Here is a 21,973-nt window from a genome sequence, read left to right on the forward strand (position 1 = left end):
GCCCTGTGGTGCATTTTATGTTCGGCACCCTGGGGCACTGCAGGAGCTGGCCCTGGGGGGTGGCTGTCCCCAGGGCCATTGAGGGCTCGAGGAGGGGGGCCGCGCAGCCCCCCTTCCACCATTTACAAAGCCCCGGGGGTGGTGGTCCCGGAGCTTGGGAATCTGTCACAGACTCCTCAATTTTAATAATTAGAACCCTGGGGAGGTGGCAGCCCCAGGGCAGGTGGGGGGGTTTCAAGCCCCCCCACACAGATAATAAATGTATTTAATAAACATGCCCAGGGGGTTGGCAGTCCCCGGGGCTGAGGGAGCCATGTGTCCCCACCAATAATTTATCAAATCTGCAGGGGTAGCAATCCCCAGGGCTTGGGGGGGGTGTGAGCCCCCTGTAAATACTTTTGAAAAGCTCTAGGGGTGTCAGTCCCTGGGGCTGGGAGGCCCTTTTGGGCCCCCCATTACACTATAAACATTGCACCCAGGACTTGGCCCACCTGGGGCTAATTAATAACGAAGCGCAGTACCCGACGCTTAATTTTTTCATTTCACCCTGTGGTCCTTGTGGGACCTCCTAAGCAGGCCTAGGGGGTCAGGGTGTTTCTACCCTGCCCCCTTTTCTTGTTTTTTACGTTTGATTTTCTGTTTTCTTGTGCCTTGGTTCTACCGAGGCACCAGATGGCTGCCAACACTCCCTGGTTTGGAGAGTTGACAGCCAATTAGCATGAAGTTCATGATCAGGAGGGTGCATATTTATTTAATTTTGATTTTTTTCAGCAACTACTGAACGGATATACACCATTTAACAAAAAAGAGTTCTTGCTGAACCAAGGGCTACCTTTTTGCCGAATTTGGTGTAATTCTGTTCAGCAGTTCGGGCTGTAGCCGGGGCTAAAGTTTCCTATAGAAAAAACATTTTGGGGCCCTCCTTTTTACCATGAGTTTTGAAAATTTTGAGAGGTTTCGTCCACATTGGAACTTTGAGGATGAATACAAAATTTGACTTCTGAGAAGCACATTCGGTAATTTGTAGTCAAACCATACATTATTGTCTTCAGCTGTTTCAAAAACACATTTTTGTGTAGAGATCTAAGGCCTCAAGCTGGGACAAACACCAACCACTTCTACTGTGGTCAAATCGAAGCTCCTGCATCAGTGAATTGTGCATTATATATGGCAGTTCTATGTGACCTACACAATAACTATTAGATATGAATGAATACATTGTACAATGATAACACAGGTAGTTTGCGACTACCACAGTGTGCCAACTAGTTCCTAAACAAAGTCATCTTTTTTCATTTTATCGTGAGGTACTGAGCATAGGCTGACTTTGAGTAAATTTGTGTGAATGGGTTTCTAAATAGCAGGCAGGCAGAGAGGCGTGTGCATAAAGAATAGACATGGTTTCTAAATGGGTGACGGGTTTAGGCTAAGTTAGGAAGTAAATAGCGTATTTGCATAGGCCATACATCACTGATCCCTGGTTAACGTGGGGATATAAGGGGCAATAATAAAGATAGAGTTAAAATGTATGAGTATACTTAGAAAGTTATTATATGAAAGTAGTAGGATTGAAGTGTGTTATAAAAAATTTAAAGGAAAAAGTAACAAAAGATGGAAAAAAATCCATTCAAGAATGACGTGAGTTTCTTACAAGTCTTGGAGATTCCATTCCAGAAGTTCTTCAGCAGCTTGAGAAGTGTAATGTTCCCAGAGGCTATTGTTGCCATCGTCTGAGAAAAGCGAAGCGATCCAATTCATATACTCAAAGGGACAGTAATATTCCTCGAATGTTGGAGCGGCAATCTGAATGGGCAGGTAATCTGCAATGTTGTGAAAGGTCACACGTTGCAGGAGTTCTTTCGCGGCTGCGCAGCAATCCCATTCCAATGCGATTCCTTTTTGCATTGCATTCACCATTGCTCCACTACTAGAACAATCATGTTCATGGTTTTCAAAATACTGCATTACCTGCTGGATATCGGGAGCTATTGTTGGGATGATGGCAAGGCATACATCCATTCGCCAGTCAAATGGGCAAGTTTTGCAATCAATCAATGGTTGTGCGCATGTTGCATAGGTGTAGACAAATGTTATGTTTCAGTTAGCTCCGATAATAGATAGAGGCAGGTAGCCGAAAAGTTTTTCTGTTTCTTTACATTATTGATGTAGCTTGGCCTAGAGGCTTATTCTGTCGGACATAGTTGTTACCACAGAGAGCGTAGCAATTTCTAGAAGTAGAATTAGAGGTAGTATGGCCGCAAAGAGGATGACAATTATTGGCAGTGTTCCTGTTATTCCAGAGATGATTGAATGAATGTCAGAATGTAGTCTGGTATTTAATGAAGAACATTTTGAAATCATGTTAGAAGGCTGTAGGAGACAGTGTTAAAAAAGTGTGCCAGACCTTGTGTGTGACATGTGTAACAATTCACAAAGTGTATTTGGCGGTTCGTATTTAAAAGGTAGTGCATTTTATTTGAAGTTTCTGGTATCTGCAGTCAATCCATTTCTTTTCATCATCTCCTACGCTGACAACACTCAACTTATCCTCTCACTCACCAAAGACCCTAACTCCGCCAAAACCAACCTACATGAAGGAATGAAAGAAGTAGCCGAGTGGATGAAGCACAGCCGTCTGAAACTGAATTCCGACAAAACAGAAGTCCTTATCTTAGGTACCTCCCCCTCTGCCTGGGACGACTCTTGATGGCCAGAGTCCCTTGGAAAAGCACCCATCCCGACGGACCACGCACGGAACCTGGGCGTCATTCTGGACTCCTCACTCTCGATGACCAGACAAGTCAACGCCATTTCTTCATCTTGCTTCAACATTCTTCGCATGCTCAAAAAAACATTTCGCTGGATCCCCACCGAAACTAGAAAAACGGTCACTCACGCACTGGTTACAAGCCGCCTGGACTACGGAAACACCCCATACGCCGGTACCACCGCAAAACTTCAGAAAAAACTCCAACGCATCCAGAACGCATCAGCCAGACTCATACTAGACATCCCGCCTAACGAACATATTTCTGATCACCTGAAAAACCTCCACTGGCTCCCCGTCAATAAGAGGATAACATTCCGCCTCCTAACCCACGCACACAAAGCACTTTACGAACTTGGACCCGAATGCCTCAACACACGACTTTCCTTCTACACCCCCTCCCGCCAACTACGCTCCTCCGAACAAGCCCTTGCTGCTGTACCTCGTATCAACAAAACCACCATGGGAGGAAGATCCTTCTCCTACCTGGCGGCTAAAACCTGGAACTCACTTCCCATTCACCTTCGACTCACTCAGAACAAACCTAGCATTCAGAAAGCAACTTAAAACCTGGATATTCGACAAATAATCCCCCACCCTTCTCCAAGCGCCTTGAGACCCTCTGGGTATGTAGCGCGCTATATAAATGTATTGAATTGAATTGCATTGAATTTTGCAGAAGTGAGGGAGACTTATGTTCTGAACAAAGGCGCTTTTAGTTTGGGTTATGTCTTGAAAGCTGTTTTTAAACTGGGAATTGAAGGCCAAATTGAAGTATGGGAGTTAGTTTCTGTGGGTGGGAATAGACATTGCCACAGGAAGTTACTGTGTTTGAAACAGTAAGGCCATACGGTGTGCCAGCTCACATTCCGTAGGAGTGCATGCTATTGAGAAGCAGGTAACTGCTGTTAGAAATATGTGTGAATGAAGTAGTGTGGGTGAAGTAGTGTGGCTCACTGGTTAGAGGCGGCAGACCGAGAGCAGAGGACGGCCCGAGACCAGGGTTCGATTCCCGTCGCGGCAGGTTTCTGGACCAGGGTCAGCAGACTCGATAATTCTCTCGCCTCGGTGCCCACTCTGATCAGCGATCACACTCGGCAACTCTGGGCATTAGCTTGCCTCATCTTCACTAACGGCCCCACCAGCCCGCCGGGGATGCCTGGTCTCACCCTGGAGATACCCATTAAGGGACCATCTCTCAGGGAAACCAAGAAGGGTTTCGCAGCGGTCGAAGCGCCTTGGGACCCTACGGGTAAGTAGTGCGCTATATAAATGCCTATACATTTACATTTACATTTACATTTAATGTTGGTCTGATTGTGAGAGTTGGTGTCCTTGTAAGAAAGGACACAAGATTGGGGACTGTACGTTTGTAGTTAGACATTCTTGGATAGTAATGAATAATTGACATTGTGGTCGCACTATTCACCTGTGAGAAAAACCTCTGTATGCTGTAAGGGCCATATTGTTAGAATCTGGCCTTTTTCGAGCCAATTTTGGTTTGATGAATCTGGCTGTAAGTTATATTGTGCAATATGTAAATACTTCCTCTATTTTTTCTTTTCACCTTTCCCTACTTTCTTCCTTTCTTTCTTTTTACTTTTTTAGTTTTTTTTCCCTTTCCCTACAACCCAATTATTTTTTCTTTTGTTTGTGATCTCCCGTCCTTTTTTTTTTTCTTTTTGATTTCCCCTTGAATGTTAATAAATGGAAGTAGCCATTATCTCAACTCAAACTAAATTAATTGCTTCTCATGAGAGATGTCCCCTAAAGATGTCAACAAATCATCTGCCTCATTTGGGGACCTGATAATGTACATTTTATTATTGTACATCATTTTTAGAAAAGCGGGAAATCTCATTTGGACCGTAGCACCAAAAGACCTGAATTTCTCCTTTTTTTGGCCTAGTTCCCATTGACGATCCAGAGTTACTTTGGATAAGTCAGAACTAACCTCAAATGGAAAATCTAGACCCTTTAATGATTTTAAATTTAGGGCCAGGTTTAAGATCTTTTCCATACGCATCATTGCAGGCTCCCCACACGTTTTCTTTGTTTCGCATATTGCAAACTGTAGAGCTTAAGTCAATTCTGCGTGACTGTGGGCCCTTACTGAATGCTCTTTCTGGCCTATACTGCAGACTTCAGTGTTCACATTTGACATTGAGTCGGTATTGTAGATGATGCAGTCCTGTAGGAAAAGACATTGCTCCAGTGTGCTCTGCCTGCACCACTCATACGCATCATTGCGGGCTCTGCACACATTTTTTTGCTTCATGTATTGCAAACCATACAGGTCAAGTCAATGCCATGTGGCTCTGGGACCTTGCTGAACGCTCTCTCTGGACTATACTGCAGACTTCAATGTCTACATTTGACATTGAGTCGGTATTGTAGATGATGCAGTCCTGTAGGAAAAGACATTGCTCCAGTGTGCTCTGTCTGCACCACGCATATGCATCCTTGCTATCTGGTCATGTTTTTTTTTGCTTCGTGTATAGCAATCTGTAGAGCTCAATTCAATGCCACGTGGCTGTGGGACCCTGCTTAATGGTCTCTCTGGCCTATACTGTGGACTTCAGTGTTCACATCTGCCATTGAGTTGCTATTGTAGATGATGGAGTCCTGTAGGGAAAGTGAATGCCACATGGCTGTGTGCTCTTGTTGACTGCTCTCGCTGGCCTACACTGCAGACAGCAGTGTTCACAATTGAGATTGAGTCGCTATTGTAGATTAGGTAATCCTGTAGGAAAAGACATTGCTCCAGTGCATACTGTCTGCTCCATTTATATGTATTATTGCAGGCTCTGGACACGTTTTTTTTGCTTTGTGTATTGCAAACTGTAGAGCTCAAGTCAATGCCAAGTGGCTGTGGGCCCCTGCTTAACGTTCTCTCTGGCCTATACTGTGGATTTCAGTGTTCACATTTGCCATTGAGTCATTATTGTAGATGATGGAGTCCTGTAGGAAAAGACATTTCTTCAGTATTCTCTGTACACATCATTGCAGGCTCTGCACAATTTTTTTTCGCTTTGCATATTGTGAACTGTAGAGCTCAAATCAATGCCACCTGGCTGTGGGCTCATGCTGACTGCTCTCTCTTGCCTACACTGCAGACAGCAGTGTTTACATTTGAGATCGAGCCGCTATTGTAAATGAGCTATTCCTGTAGGAAAAGACATTGCTCCAGTGCACACTGTCTGCACCACTCATTTGTATCATTGCAGGCTCTGCACACATTTTTTTTTGCTTTGTGTATTGCAAACTGTAGAGCTCCAGTCAATGCTATGTGGCTGTGGGCCCTTGCTGAACGCTCTATCTGGCCTACACCGCGGACTTCAGTGTTCACATCTGACATTAAGTTGCTATTGTAGATGATGGAGTCCTGTAGAAAAATACATTGCTCCAGTGTGCTCTGTCTGCACCACTCATAAGCATCATTGCAGGCTATGCACACAATTTTTTGCTTCACGTTTTTCAAACTGTAGAGCTAAAGTCAATGGCATATGGCTGTGGGCCCTTGTTGACCACTCACTCTGGCCTACACTACAGACAGCAGTGTTCTTAATTGAGCTTGAGTCGCTATTGTAGATGAGGTAGTCCTGTTGAAAAAGACATTGCTCCAGTGTGTACTTTCTGCTCCATGCATATGTATCATTGCAGGCTCCACACACACTTTTTTGTTGCTTCGTTGATGACAAACTGGGCAGGTGAATTCACCCTACATACCTGTGGGTCCTTGCTGACCACTCTCTGAGGCCTACACTGCAGAGAGCAGTGCTCACAATTCAGATTGAGTCACTATTGCAGATGATGCAGGGTTGATATTGCTCCTAGTACAGCCTGTCTACAGCACGCATTAACGCTGGCTGTGCACATGCTGAATGTATTTGGTGTGGCTATGTGAGTGCACTAGAACTGACGGAGTGTTTATGATATAATCTTTTTGTGTATTATTTCATTTCGGATCTATTGATTGTGTGTCAATATATCACAAGTTGTGGTTCTTTTACGATAGAATTATTTCTGCATTATTTCACATCTACTGTCCCTACCTTACTGCAGCATAAATTATTAATTCCTTTAATATTGAATCTCTGTGTGTGATCCAATGATTATTGTTGCAGTTGATGCTAGCAGGAGCCATTCCCTGAGGGCTGGTTTACACTCACCCCACACACATGCAGCACAGACGTCACTGGATATGTCACCATGGTAATAAAAAGGAGTTGAGCGCACATGCCGGTATCCGCTTCCACTATCTATCTGTGTTGCGTGTTCATTATCTATGCATGATACACTCTTAGGGCTGTACTATATTACGCTATGCTGTGGACAGCATATGCAACAATGTTACCTGTGGTATTGGAAAAAAGTTTGGGAATGTGACTTTTAGGTGTATGGCTATCATAGGTGGAATGCTACTTTACAGAGCATAAATATGAATGAAAATGATGGTTGCATGTTTTGTGTAGTGCAAGATATGTGTATATCGCAAAAAGTTTAGAACGAATCGCTCTAAGCAGAAGAGGTTTGTCCCATGAATTGCAGTACAGATATTTACTAAAATGGGTGGCGTTTTTCGAACTCTTACAATGGAAAATGTTATGAACTAATGACATTTTTTTTATGGTCACATGGCAATCCAGCAATGAAACCGCACCAATGTGATTTTGAGAAAGTATATTTACTATAGTATACGTTTTTTACAGTTAGAAATATATAACTGTTTAAAATGTTTTTTAATTATTGCTTGCTCTCATATACACTTTAAAATTATTTAGATATAGTTTTGGGAGAAAAAAATTAGGTAATGGCATATGTGGAGCAAAATCGTACATCTATGACATAACACAGGGCTTGGCAGCATGCATTCATCACATTTGGAACACGCAGCGGGCGCCTCCACATACGTACATGACATAACGTGCTGCTTGTGGGGAAGATATAAAAGATTACATAATATCTAACGTTTAAAAAAAGGATGATAAAGTTGCATAAGAAAAAATATACGTTTTATAAATATTAAATTATGGAATTAACATTTAAAAAACCTTCGAAATTCACTGAAAAAAAACATAGGTTTTACAGACGTTATAGTTAGGAATTAGCATTTAAAAATCCTTAGAAATTCACAGAAAAACCATAGGTTTCAGGGACGTTATAATTAGTTGAATATTTCTCTGATACAAAATGATAAAAATTCCGCTGTTATAGTTGAGCTTACTACAACTTACACCCCCGCAATGCACTGCTGATGATGTCACATATTACATAGTAATTAAAAGTCTGTGAGGTACAAAATAATTAAGCGTTATACAGTTCTATGCTTCAATCGTGAACACTGGATAAAACAAGAATATAAAATTGTGTAGGTAAGTGTTTAGATGTTTGTGTAGATGTAGGAATCACTGAGTGGGTTTTTTAAGAAACTTATATTGGTGTGGCAATGGTTTTAAATATGGTACTCAGTATTTTATAATGAGTGTTGATAGGTTATACTAGTGTATAATGAGGTGCATAGGATTGTCACGTGGATGATGTCATCAGTGATGTAATTTGAGATGTCATCAGTGATGTCTTCAGTTTAGTCACTGACTATGTTATGAATGATGTAATATGTGACATCTTCAGCAGTGGATTACGGATGGACGAGTTGTAGTTAGTACAACTAACTATAACGGAGGAATTTCAATGGTATTGTAATAGTGAAATGTCCAGCTATCTATAACACCACAGAAACCTATGGTTTTTCAATGAATTTCTAAGTTTTTTAGATTCTAATTCCAAACTATAACACCCCTGAAACATATGTTTATTCAGTGAATTTCAAAGGTTTTTTAAATGAAAATTTTTAAATATAATACATTTTATATTTCCTTTTTGGTACTGATTTTATACATTTTTTTTAACTATTTATGTTTACATATTTTATTTTTTAATTACATTATATATTGTAATATAAATGGAAAACTGTTTTCTAAAAAATATTGAAACTATTATTTACTTTATTTTTATTTATTTTTTTCAATTTTTTGTGGAGTCGCTCAACCAAAGCGTACCTTTCTTGATCACTGCTCGGAACCCAGCCACCTTTTTAGGATTGTTGTCTAGGATCTGCGTAGGATGTGCGATGGGTGCATATTTTCCTGCTCAATCGCTATGCGACCGGTAGGTGGCTCCAGGCGCATACGCGACACATAGGTATTACTTTATGCAAGACTCGACTTGGTGGGTGCGCGACTCCTGCGAAATTGTTTAATGTCTAAAATGATATATATTTATTTAATATACATATGAGGTCCAGACATTATCATAATCATAACAATAATATACTTTTACTAAACTTATATTAGTTTTAAATGCAATTTCCCAAAGTCGCGTTGGGTGAGTTCTGCCTTTGCGCACTATGCACGGACCCCATGTGACCTGATAGAAGAAGATTTGATTGGTTCATAATATTTTCTATTGTAACAATTAAAAGACCCCACCCATTTCAATTATTCTTCTTAGACCTTCCTTGAAGGAACATCTAAGAACTCAGAAGAACTTGTTTTTGCTGATTGCACACCTGCTATTGCTTTCCATTCCAAAACAATGGCTTCTGGACAGCAGTAACAATCAGACTCTGGACACTCATCTGATGGATTTGTTCGAGAACCTCCACACCCTGAGAGGTATACCTCTGTGGTGTTGAAGTTTAATTTGATAGCTGAGGGACAAAAAAGGCAAGGCAGTTAAAGTCACCTGTAAGATCTGCAAAAGGGTCCGGACAAGATGTGACCCATCAAAAAGTATTCTTGTGGGCCCGCAAGCATGCCAAAGCACCTGGGGAAAGAGGAGTGCAGAAGACTGCATGAACACCCTCCACCTGCAGTTGCAAGGACCTCTGCTACTGCGTCATGGCCACAACATCTGGACATACGTCTACAGTTTGCTCATGTCAAGATACACTGCATTAAGTGCAACAGATTATTGTGTTATAGGGAGCAGTCTGTGGTCCTTATTTACAGAGAACAGTAAAACCATTGGTGCTAGACTCTTGTTTTTTTTCCTGCAGTTGATTGTTTTATTACCCTGTTCAATGTTTTTTGTTGAAAAAAAAAATCACAAAATTGTTCCCAAAAAAATATACATATAAAACAAAAACACACAAAAAAAGTTATTTTCAAAACTAACTTCTCTGGTTAAAAAAGAGCTATATTTGTATGATAGTGTGTGAAAGTTTGGTTGATTGTACACTTAGTATATAATTGACTGAAAGAATGCATTAGTAGTGTATGGTGAATCTATAAGTGCATAACTATAAGGAAGTGCTGCAGCATGACACAGTAACCTCTTTAGCTGCAGTGCCCTCTGCACTGCTGCTTATACTGCAGCCATGTGCTAACACAGGTACAATTGCACCATGGTGCAAGGATATCTGTGTTGTGTGGAGTTTGTTTTTGTGCAGGAAGACACACCTTCCTGCACAAAAACAATCAGTAAAGGTATTGTTCTCCTTCAATGTATGATGTGCAATGCGGCATATATTGAAAGAGAAAACAATAGGAGAAATGAAAACAATTCTCCTTGTTGACCCTTGCTACACCAGTAGGAGAATTGTGCAGCATTCAAACACATGTCCAGATTTATGATTTATGATAAATCTGGAGATGTGTGTTGTTCTAAGAGTGTTCTGTGTAAACACATGCAGCAACACTTATAGAACGCCCTTTCAACGCAATGTTATGTGGTGTGTTTGATGAGATCGTATATGGGCCGGGATGCCCGCCACCCCTCCCAACACCAATCCCCATGGGAGGAGACAGACACAGATTTGAACTTTTGGAAGGCGGGGGGACCTCACGACCCCCCCCGGCCGTATTTGTTAAAATATGAAACAAAATGTAAAACTTTAAATTAAAACGTTTCATGTATCATGTACAAATTTAACTTCAATTACATTTTGATGAAGACAGGTATTCAGGCTAACCTTAACAAATCTCTAATACAAAGATTTCCTAGCCGAGTCTAACATCCCGACAAATGCATTACATTTGAATTCGAACAACCTAACATTAAGGGCCAACGGCAACGTCTTAACCAGTGTCAGATCCCTATCACCAACTTCCCGCCCTCACGTGTGAGTGGCGCATGCGCAGAGGACTTTATCCTCGCAGCCAACTGTAACTTCCCTTGTCGTGGGGGCCCCCTTTCACTCGACGCCATCTTAAGGTCGTACGAGTTCTTGTGCGAGGTATCCATAAGAAGGACAGTGTGGACTCCCCCCCTTTCCCCACACTCTCTTCCGCCGGAGCGGATATCCGGCCCCCGGGAAATTCTGGGGAGGGGCATATAGCCGTCTCCCCCTGGGAGGGACCTATGGCCATCTCCCGCTGGTCGACCCATCCGTAGTGGGTGCCGCCCCCTGTGGGAGGGGCCAATGGCCGCCTCCCCCGGGCACTCCCATCCGTAATGGGTTGCGCCCCCCTAGGGACCTTGAAATCACTGCTCACCGATCATGACCTTACCGCCACAGGCCAGATAGTTGACCGACTATCTGGCCCCCCACACCTCCTATAGGTCAGGTCTCCTCAAACCCACTAGCCAAGCTAATATGTCTCCTATCAGTAAGTCATTACCCACCCTGGACAGGTGTACCCCATCATCAGAATAACAGTGATCGCCCCAGATGCACCCATGAGAAATGCTTTGGAGATGAGCAGAGCGAAACAATTTCTCCATTTTATTGTTGACCCTCTTTACCGAGTGGTTCAACGCTGTTGTAGACAAACCTCCCCGCCATACCCTCCTGGGGATCATGTGAGACCAGGCAATCGTACACCCCGGGAGCCTTTTGGCTAACCAGCTAGCTACAGACAGTATGTGCTCGACTAAAGCCCGTCTTCCCAGTCTCACCAAGTCATTACCCCCTATGTGCACTATGACTAGTGATGGCGGTGACCTGTGCCGCCCTAATAGTTCCTCCGCAACATTTTGCAATCGGTCAACACAGAGGCCGCCCTTCCCATGGAAGGTCACCCTGAACCCATATTCCTCAGATTTGTGGATCGCATCACCTGCTTTGAATATGTTCCCGGCATGCCTCGCGTATGAGTGGTCCACGACCCATACCACTCGATCTCCATTCTGTAATCCTGATGCGGTGGTTAGCTGATACTGGGCCGATCCCAATTTCCGCCCTGCGTCACAGGCTCGTGAAACTGTAATCCAAACAAAAGACAACAAGCGTGAGTGCATTTCATCAGTCTTTTACAACATGTGCAGTCGCACATACCTCCTGAAACAATTCGAAGACCAAAGGCCTAACTGTTTCACCTCATCTGCCTGCAGACCTCGAGCCGTAGCTTCGGTAGCGGCCCCTATTCTAAGTGAATGAGTCCCAAAATCACACGGGTTCAAGCACACTGCTGCAATCGTAATTGCCAGCACCCTCTGAAATTGAAATCTTGTCAACGGGGTGCGGTCCGTATGTCGTAGCAGGCCCCCCCCACGTTGTCAACCTTTGTTTCAGGTAGGCCTCCACATGCCACACTGGACAACCGGGATTCCCTGGAGCGCGCTGCAACACCACACTATTCCCCAGGGCCTCCTGGTCCGTTTTTGACCTGGCTATCAAGATCAGCAGAGAATTCCCCCTTACTTGGATGTGATCCCTGCGCAGACCTCCTTCCACATCTTTCTTGTTTGCCGCCACTAGTTCGTTCACCCGCAGGGCCCCATAGAATGCCAATGTGAACACTGCTCGGAATAGTATTACCTCGCTAGGCGAGGAGCATGTCTCGTCTAGTTTAGCCAGCAAGGTGGTCAATTTGTCAAAAACAATCAGGTGCCTGTTATCCCTTCTGCAACCCTCTAGGCGCCGCCAGCCGCGGAGAGCCTTCCTGACTATAAAGGAGTCCGTCGGGTCCCTGATCCTATGGAGCTGTGCCATAAATGATATGGCGGCCTTATACCGATTTGCGGTTGCCGCCGACCGGCCTTCCTTATGAAGTGCCACTAAAAATTGGACAAACAACTCCTCCTGCCCCCATCTATGCTCCTCTGCCGGCCCCAGAAAGTCTAAGTATGAGCGGAACGCCCCTTCATAAGATTTCCTTGTCCTGGGCGCTAAACTGGCTGCCACAAGGTTTTGTAGTCCGGGGCACCGATTTGCCATAGTGCTTCGGGAAATGGTGCCGCCACTAGCTCCGCTGAGGGCAAACAATCCCTGAAAGCCTGCATTTTGAAATGAGAGAGCGCATCAGCGGCATTATTCAGTGCACACGGCACATGTTTTGCCCTGAACTGTACGTTTAATTTCATGCATCGCAATACAATCTCTTTCAACAATCGTAAGATCCATTTGCAGCGTGCTGCCTGCTGATTAATGCACTCAACCACAGTCATGTTATCGGACCAAAATACCACCGAGCGGTCTCTGAAATCCTCCGGCCATGCCAACAGAGCCACCCAGATGGGGAAGAGTTCTAGAAAACCAATGTTACTCATCAGGCTGGTTGTTTGCCGCCATGCCGGCCATCTTTGTGCCAACCAGCGATTTCCGAGGATCGCACCAAACCCCACGCTGCCCGCCGCGTCGGTCCATAAGCCGAGTTCCACCGACGAGGCAGGGGGTTTGCTCCAGACCACTCGGCCGTTGAAGTCCGCCAGGAATGCTAGCCAAAAGAGCATGTCCTGGCGAACGTCTGCCGACAGTCTCGTGCGGTGGTGCCCTTCCCTAAGGCCTACCATGGACTGGGCAATGGATCGAGAGAAAGGGCGAGCCATCGGTATCACTCTTAATGCTAAATTAAGCTGACCCACTGTCTGTTGTAACTGATGCAAGGTCACCTTCTCAGTCCATAGACACTGTAACAGGGAAGCCCTAAATTTGGCAATCTTCTCCGCCGGCAAGTGGAAGCACCCCTCTTCAGAGTCTAATTCTATGCCCAGAAACTCCAGGGAGGTAGTCGGCCCTACTGTCTTACCTGGCGCCAATGGAACCCCGAAACCCGCATGAGCACGCAGAAGTCCTGCAATGCCCGCGCACAGTCCCAAGTGCCCGCTGGGCCAAGAAAGAGGAAACCATCAAGATAATGCATCACATGTCGGTGCCCTGTGGTCTTTGTGAACACCCACTCCAGAAATGATCTAAACATTTCAAAATAGACACACGAAATTGAACAACCCATTGGCATGCACTTATCCATGTAGTATTTCCCCTGAAACGTAAAACCCAGCAGGCGCTGATCTTGAGGATGTACTGGCAGCAACCTGAATGCAGATTCAATGTCTGATTTTGCTAACAATGCGCCGGGACCCAGGCGATTCAACAGCACCACTGCGTCATCGAAAGATGCATACTTTACACTGCAGACCTCAGGGTCGATCGCCTCGTTGACAGACGCCCCCTTCGGGGCCGACAAATTGTGAATGAGCCTGTACTCCCCCGGGTCCTTTTTTGGCACCACCCCTAATGGGGAGCACACAAAATCAGCCGTTGGTGGGTCACCAAACGGTCCTGCCACCCGCCCCAAGCTAACCTCTTTTGCGATCTTTTTGGCGGCAACTGTTGGGTTGTGTTGAATGGACAATTGGTTCTTACAGGAAGTGTTCCCACAAAAATTGCCCGCCGGGATCCTGAAGCCATATGAGAATCCATCTCACAGAGTCCCAGCGGACGCATAATCAGGGTATCTGTTTAGCCAAGGGGTCAAAGCCAAGATATCTACGGGCGAAGATGTTTGCTTCCGGGGCACCGTATCAATCCTGCTTGGGACCCCCTTTCACTCCTGTGCCATTGGCCCTGGATCGGCAACTGGTTTCCGGGTGTGAGGAGTTACCACAACCAGAGCACGCGTGCCGGAACCTACACGTTCTCTGCGGCCTGTTACACGTTCCTTTATTGAAACCCCAACACACCCCTCGCTTACTTCCGTTCCCGCCCGACCTAGGCTGGGACTCCCCCCCGTAGCTCGGATGAAAGGGCTGTGACTGCCTCTGTGGGAATGCCCTGGAGCCATTCGTGCTAGACCCCGAACCACTCGCTGATCCTGGCAAGAGCTGCGCATGCCATGCTACCGTATCCAGACAATTCCATGTCAAAGCCTCGTTAAACTCTTTCGCTTTTCTAAAAGCCACATCATAGCCTTTCCATTTATCACCACTATACTTCTCATGGAAGTTCGTGATCATGCTCTGATAACAAGCCAAGACACTCAACATCTCTGGTGTACGTTCAGCGATAATTGCCACAAAGATAGAAAAGACCCTGATCCAGTTCATCATTGACTCCTCGACCCTGAATTCCGCCATCTTGGCCCGCCATACACTGGGGTGCCACAAATCCTTCTGGGTCTTTGCATACTCTAGCTCTCGATGATCAGTCAACAGTGAAAACATGTTAATATACTTGTTGGCCCTCACCATCTCTTTCGTAACCATGGGAACATGTTGTGCCAAGCTCTCCTGCCTTGAGGGTACCGCACCCTCCCCCACCATCGGTAACGATCTCTTACCGGCTTCCGCCGCACTTCCAGCCGCGTCCATTGCTTTATCTCGGTTGTCTGCTGGGACCACCTTTGCCACCTGTGGGGAAATAGAAGGCACATTCGCTGTCCCAGCATCCCTTGTCTGCCGTAACTGCTCAATAATTAGTCTGGCTTCTTCGGCCGGGTCTCCCGCAGCCGCGGATCCCCCCGCTCCCTTCTTCAAGCAGGGTAACACTGCTGCTAACTGAAGCGCTAATTCCGGGGGCATCTGATCGTTCTCCTGCGGTGTGATAACCACGGGGATAGGCAACCCCCCATCCGGTATGGGTACCGGGCTGGCCGCTGGAGCTACCGGGATTGGTGGTATCTCCACCGGGACTGGGGCATCGCTAGGACCCGCTTTCACCCTCCTCTTTTTTCCCTTATCCCCTGGGGTAACGTTTGGCAATGCCGGCCCTATGACTCTCTTAGGTCGTCCTGAGGGGGCAGTTTGGGCCTCTACCTGTTTCCTGAGGGCCGCCAAGCCGCGATCCAGCCGGTCTACTTTACCAAACTTTCGGTCCATCGCCGCAATGTACGCAGCATTCGTTCCGTCTCGGAGCTCTTTCCTGACTTCTTGCCAGGCATGTCCACGTTCAAAATTGGCTCGACCTGTCCTTCAGAAGCGACTCAAACTCCAGCTACGCCTTGATGACTGAAACAGAAAAACAAAGATTACAAGTTCAAAAACTGCAGCTTGTTCCCTTGAGGGCTCACGAGCGACGAGTGGTGCAGCCTTCAGAGCGCAGGAACAAGAGGAAGCTTCCTTGGATTCCCGCACCTTTTATCCAGCTGCGGGAGGGCGGAGTCGCGCCCATCGGTACACGGACTTCCGGGCAGGTGTTTAGGACAACCCTTTTTGGGCGGGAGGGGCGTGCTCCGGCCATGCCGCTTTGGGCATACCGGCCGGGACACGCTCCCCCCGCAATGGTTTCCCGGGGGATCGGGGCACCCGTCCATACGTTCGGGGTGACCGAATGGTCTCCCCTTTCCATTTACATGGAAAAGAAAATATACACAAAGTGCATTTTCCTCTCCTTGGAAATATGAAAGAGTGTAATGAGCCATCACTATGTTACACAAAGTGACATATTGTTGGCACAGCATGCTTCTAAATTTCCCATAAGTGCTTAGGTATTCGCAGACTGTTACAATAAGAACATATTGCTAATTCATTGTTTGAAAAATTGTATGAGAGTGACAGGAGGTAAGCACAGAGAAATATATCTCCAAAGATACTCAAAGAAGATTGATTGAAATGAGTGCAGTCCTTCAATAGGTACAATGAGAAATGTTGTGAACCAATCAAATCTTTTTTTTTCAAGTGACATGGAATCCTATAACAGATTGATTCTAAAGCTACATAGGTATAAACTAGGTATTTTGATGACTATATTAATACTTTGTAGCTTTATCGGACAGACCCAGGAACCCCATGCTGCAGCGTCAGTTCGCCACTAATAAGATGTAGTGGCTGCCTCATAAGAATTCTTACACTTCAGGAATTAAAAAGTCAAATAACCAGATATATTATATGATACATTCCAGCAATATATGGGCGCCTTATTTGTATCATCATACACGTGAACAACTATCTGCTACCACCCTGTGGATCTTGTCATGTAATGTAATGCACCACATGCAGCACAGAATATCTCACTGCTATCAGCAGCTAGTAACAGTATCCAATGCCGGTTTCCACATATATCCAATCTATGTGAATCTCAAATAGAAAAATAATTTTTGCAATGCCCCTGTCCTTTTAACTCGTGTACAGATTATATGTATATATGTTAGTCCGTTATATGTTTTTTCCTGGCCCTGAGGAAGGTGACATCATCACCGAAACGTACGTCGGCCGTATATCCACAATCTGGATATAGATTGGTCAATGACACACAGACCAATGATTAACTGGCAGAACTGTTTAATCTAGGATATATTTGTAAACCATCAAGTACACCTTTGGGTTTTTGTCTTATTGTGCCCAGTTTCAGTATCTAAGTTGTTAGGTATGTTTTTAAACCACTGCAAAGGTATGACTGGTATGTAAGAATGGATGTATGTATGGTAGGAATACACTAGACTGTTAGGGGTATTTTTCTTCTTTTTTTCTTAACCTGCACTTTATCTCATTATATAAATTGTATTATGAATGTTGTTAAACTTTTGTTTAACATGTAAGAATGGATGTATGTATGGTAGGAATACACTAGACTGTTAGGGGTATTTTTCTTCTTTTTTTCTTAACCTGCACTTTATCTCATTATATAAATTGTATTATGAATGTTGTTAAACTTTTGTTAACGATGTTATATGATAAATGAAATGTATAAATGCACAAATATTTTCAAACTAATATTTGAAAAAATAAATAAAAATATGTTTTGATAATACTTTAAAGTTCTGGTTTCCCTCTTTAGCATCCTTCTATTGTGAACGTTATTAGGATTCATTCCTTGTAAAAGAAATATAGGTCCCTCTAGAGGTACCCCTTTTGCGTGGAAAAGAAAAGATACACAAAGTGCATTTTCCTCTCCTTGGAAATATGAAGAAGTGTATTGCGCCATCACTATGTTACACAAAGTGACATATTGTTGGCACAGCATGCTTCTAAATTTGCCCCATAAGTGCTTAGGTATTCGCAGACTGTTACAATAAGAACATATTGCTAATTCATTGTTTGAAAAATTGTATGAGAGTGACAGGAGGTAAGCACAGAGAAATATATCTCCAAAGATACTCAAAGAAGATTGATTGAAATGAGTGCAGTCCTTCAATAGGTACAATGAGAAATGTTGTGAACCAATCAAATCTTTTTTTTTTCAAGTGACATGGAATCCTATAACAGATTGATTCTAAAACTACATAGGTATAAACTAGGTATTTTGATGACTATATTAATACTTTGTAGCTTTAAATTGACTTGTACTGGGGTTAGTGGCTAGGCCAATCCTTAACTAGATGACTAATAAGTAGAGTAATTTCAGTTGTGCAAACAGAGAACAACATAACATTATAATACTTAGATTTTGAAAAAAATATAGGACATGTTTATAGAGTGGTAAAGGGAAGGGTTTGGGCCTCATGTGACATGTACAAACACTCTCTGTGATGTGTTTTAAGTTGAGGAATTTAGTCTATTTTAATCCTGAAAGTCCCTGTGTCCTACTAGCCCACCAAACAGCTGAGTTCCAGAAGAGGTTGTCCGAAGCCATGTCCTACTTTATACCTCTCTGAAAAGCAACTCTCTGGCATTTTCTGCACATATCTGGTGGGTTAGTTGGCCCCCAGGGACACTCAGTATTCAAGGTAACTTTATCCCGTAACTTAAAACGCCCACAGAGCAACTTTCCACACATATCTACGCCGTCCATCCCCCCTTTCTTCACCAGTGTGCAAAGACAGCCCATTGTGCATATTAATACTTAGTTAATCTTACCTTCACAGTAATAGAAATAAAAAATGCTACACATTTTTCAGTTGTTTTTATAACTTACATTTCTGAAATATATATTATTATATTTCCTACAACAGAGCATCATTTTTACATTTTATAAATGATTTTGTTTGCTTTTTTGCTGTTCTCAGAATATATTGAATTTCACTAGAAACAGTGATTTCAATTGTGCTCATCACATAACAGCAGGCACACAAAACAATCAATGAGATTGTTTTAAAAAACAAAACTACATCTAAGATATTTATCATATACCAAACTATTTCTGAACCTTCCACAAAAACTACATCCATAATAACAAACCATTTAATACAAATCACACATATGTAAAATGCTTTCTTCTAAGAGAAATGTCTTACTTGAATATGAAAGAACTCAAATAATAATACTATGAACAATTATTTTTAATTTTCATACACTGTAAATAATGTTCTTTAAAAATATATGCTGCCAGAATGTGCAAGAAAAAGTCCTTAGTTCAAATAGATATTTTTACCGTAGGCCAAATAGTATTCTTGAAATCCTTTGTATTGAAATTGTCCAATTGTAATCGTATTAGTACATATTAATTAATTCCTCAGAGGCCGAATTATGTTCCCTAAAACTTTGGCCTGAAAAATATTAGGTAGGAATTTGGTAATTTGCAAGGCAAACATTGTTTAAAAACCAACTGAACATCATTGTTCATCCTTTATCGAATTTTAATAGGCAGTATAATGTCCGGATGTTGTAGAAGGACAATCATGTAAAATCATTGCTACAGCTACAATTTTTTTTCCTGATATTGATAGTTGACTTACTACAAAGTATTTTATTACAGTTTCCAATTTTCTTCCATCAGCTGTACAACGTTGCATCATTAAATTGATATATTGTCCATATCTTTCTATAAATAATGTTGATAACATTCTTAATTTGCATTGGCTACCCTCATGTTTTGATTTGCTGCTTTAACTAGTTTGTTGAAAGACACTGATTTATAGTCTTATAGTCTGGTAATGTCAAATGTATAAATCTTTCAGTGTCTATGTTAGTGCTACATGTAAACATACAATTTATTCATTGATGTTCCCATGTATAACAAAGGCCAAAAAGATTTAAAATTTCTATGCCTTCATTTTCCCATACGGTAAGCATATACATTAGAAATTCCTAAGCATCTTGTTGGATATTCTGCGTAAATTGTGTAAAACCAGAACATATATCCAGAAGATTACGAATATCAGAAATGCTTTGCATTTCACTTTTATAAGTTCTCAATTTTTCATAAACAGAAAGCAAAAAGGAACACAATCATTTTTCCCAATTCTCCATAATTTGCTGTTGCAAACTTTCAAGAAAAAAACAACATTGACCACTACATTAGCAAAACAATTGATACCTGAACTACTTTCAAACTGATACAGCTAAATAAGGTAGTAGGGTCCACAATGGAAATGTCCGCACCTTTCATTCAAAATAATTTTGTAATACATACAAGTGGATACGCGATATAGATAAACACAATTGAATTACATTTGTGTGTGATGGGTGCTCCAGAAAGATGTGCAACCTGGAATGAAGCTATTAAAGAATGTGATTCTAATTACAGCATACCAAATGGTCAAAATTACTGCAGTCTTTGTTTGTGTATTACACCAATAGAAACTCTAACTATTGTAACCAGTAGAGTTGACAGGATAGCACAACATTAGAATGACATAAGGGTCCAAATCCAATATAGAGTCAAAAAGAGTCCTCTTCAAATTTAGTTAATTTTGTTTTCTCCTTTATTCAAATTTCATAAAAAAATACTCCCAGCATGAACATCGCCAACACGTGTTTCGTCTCACACAGAGACTTCATCAAGGCTGGAAATATTAAATAATACATGTATTTTACAATCCAGCGTACTAAAATATATTACATAATAACAGTAAATACCATTATATCCAAGGCACATAGGTAAGCAGAAAACATTTCATAAATTACAACACACGCGTGATAACACATCCCTGTGACACATCTAATAAACAGAATACATATATACACAATCCTAATAAAATTATATATATTTTTAAAAAAATACATGATTATAGGAAATACATTAGGACTAAATAAGTCCAAAACCAGGTGTAGGGTCCTATATATGGCAGAAAAGGACTCACTATGACCTAGTCCATAGAGTATATGTACAGTTAAAAAGAAACACCCACCATGAAAAGTGGTGACAACATTTCTAGTGGTCCGCCCAATCAATAAGGACACAACGCAGTGTATTATCAGTGGAGCACCTAGAAGAATACAAATAAGAGTAAATATATACAATTGAGGTCTAATGTCAAGGAAAATTGTTTGCAATACGTCTCACAAGACGATTAGAACCAAGGACAACAATTAATCACAAGGAGATTCCCATCACTATAAAGCCGTTCAAGACTAATGGAAAAATATGTAGGAGCTACTCTCATAATAAAGAGATTTGCAAGATCTAATCGCAGAAATGGATGAGATTGTTAAAAAAGGGCTTGTAGTCATGCATAAGGACATTGGAAGATTAGTCACTCAAAACACCACGATGTATAAGCACACAGATTATTTATAACATAGTAGTCAGCAACAATAACTCACCATAATGTTAATGAGTAGGTGAACACAAACTGCATTCAATTCAACATATGGGTTGATCGAGATGTGCAGATGGTCGTGACATCTAGCATTAATAAGAAGATGTAACTAGACAAGTAGATGTAAAAAAATAAATATAAGCATCTTATCACCAGGTATGGTATTATTCACGGTAACATGAATGAAATCAATAAATCAGTGCATTTCTCTGGTAAGTGACATAACATACCAATATAGGAAAGACCCACGCTCAACATTGCATGTAGGAGCCAAAACGTTCTTGAATTATATTGCACATTTAACAGCGTATTCTACCCCTTCCTTTATCAATTGGAGTATATTTTTAAAAAAAGATATACGGTAATATTGGGCTGTCGGTATTGAGAAAAGCAACTAAATCTCATAACAGGGATGTCGAGCACAGTTGGCTAACACCTATAAGTACAGCAGTATGTGTTTTTAAAGAGCAGTGAAACTCACCTAAGCGAGTAAAATACGGGCTCATAAAGTCAGAGTCCAGAATTTCAAACGTCCCGTTAAGGTTAACGTCCTGTATTTCAAACGGTCCGAGATAGCACAGTCAGACCCCCAGCTGTTTAGGAAAAGTCCGTGTTCGCAACCATA

The sequence above is a fragment of the Lissotriton vulgaris genome, chromosome 6 (assembly GCF_964263255.1).
Source record: "Lissotriton vulgaris chromosome 6, aLisVul1.2, whole genome shotgun sequence".
Lineage (NCBI taxonomy): Eukaryota > Metazoa > Chordata > Amphibia > Caudata > Salamandridae > Lissotriton > Lissotriton vulgaris.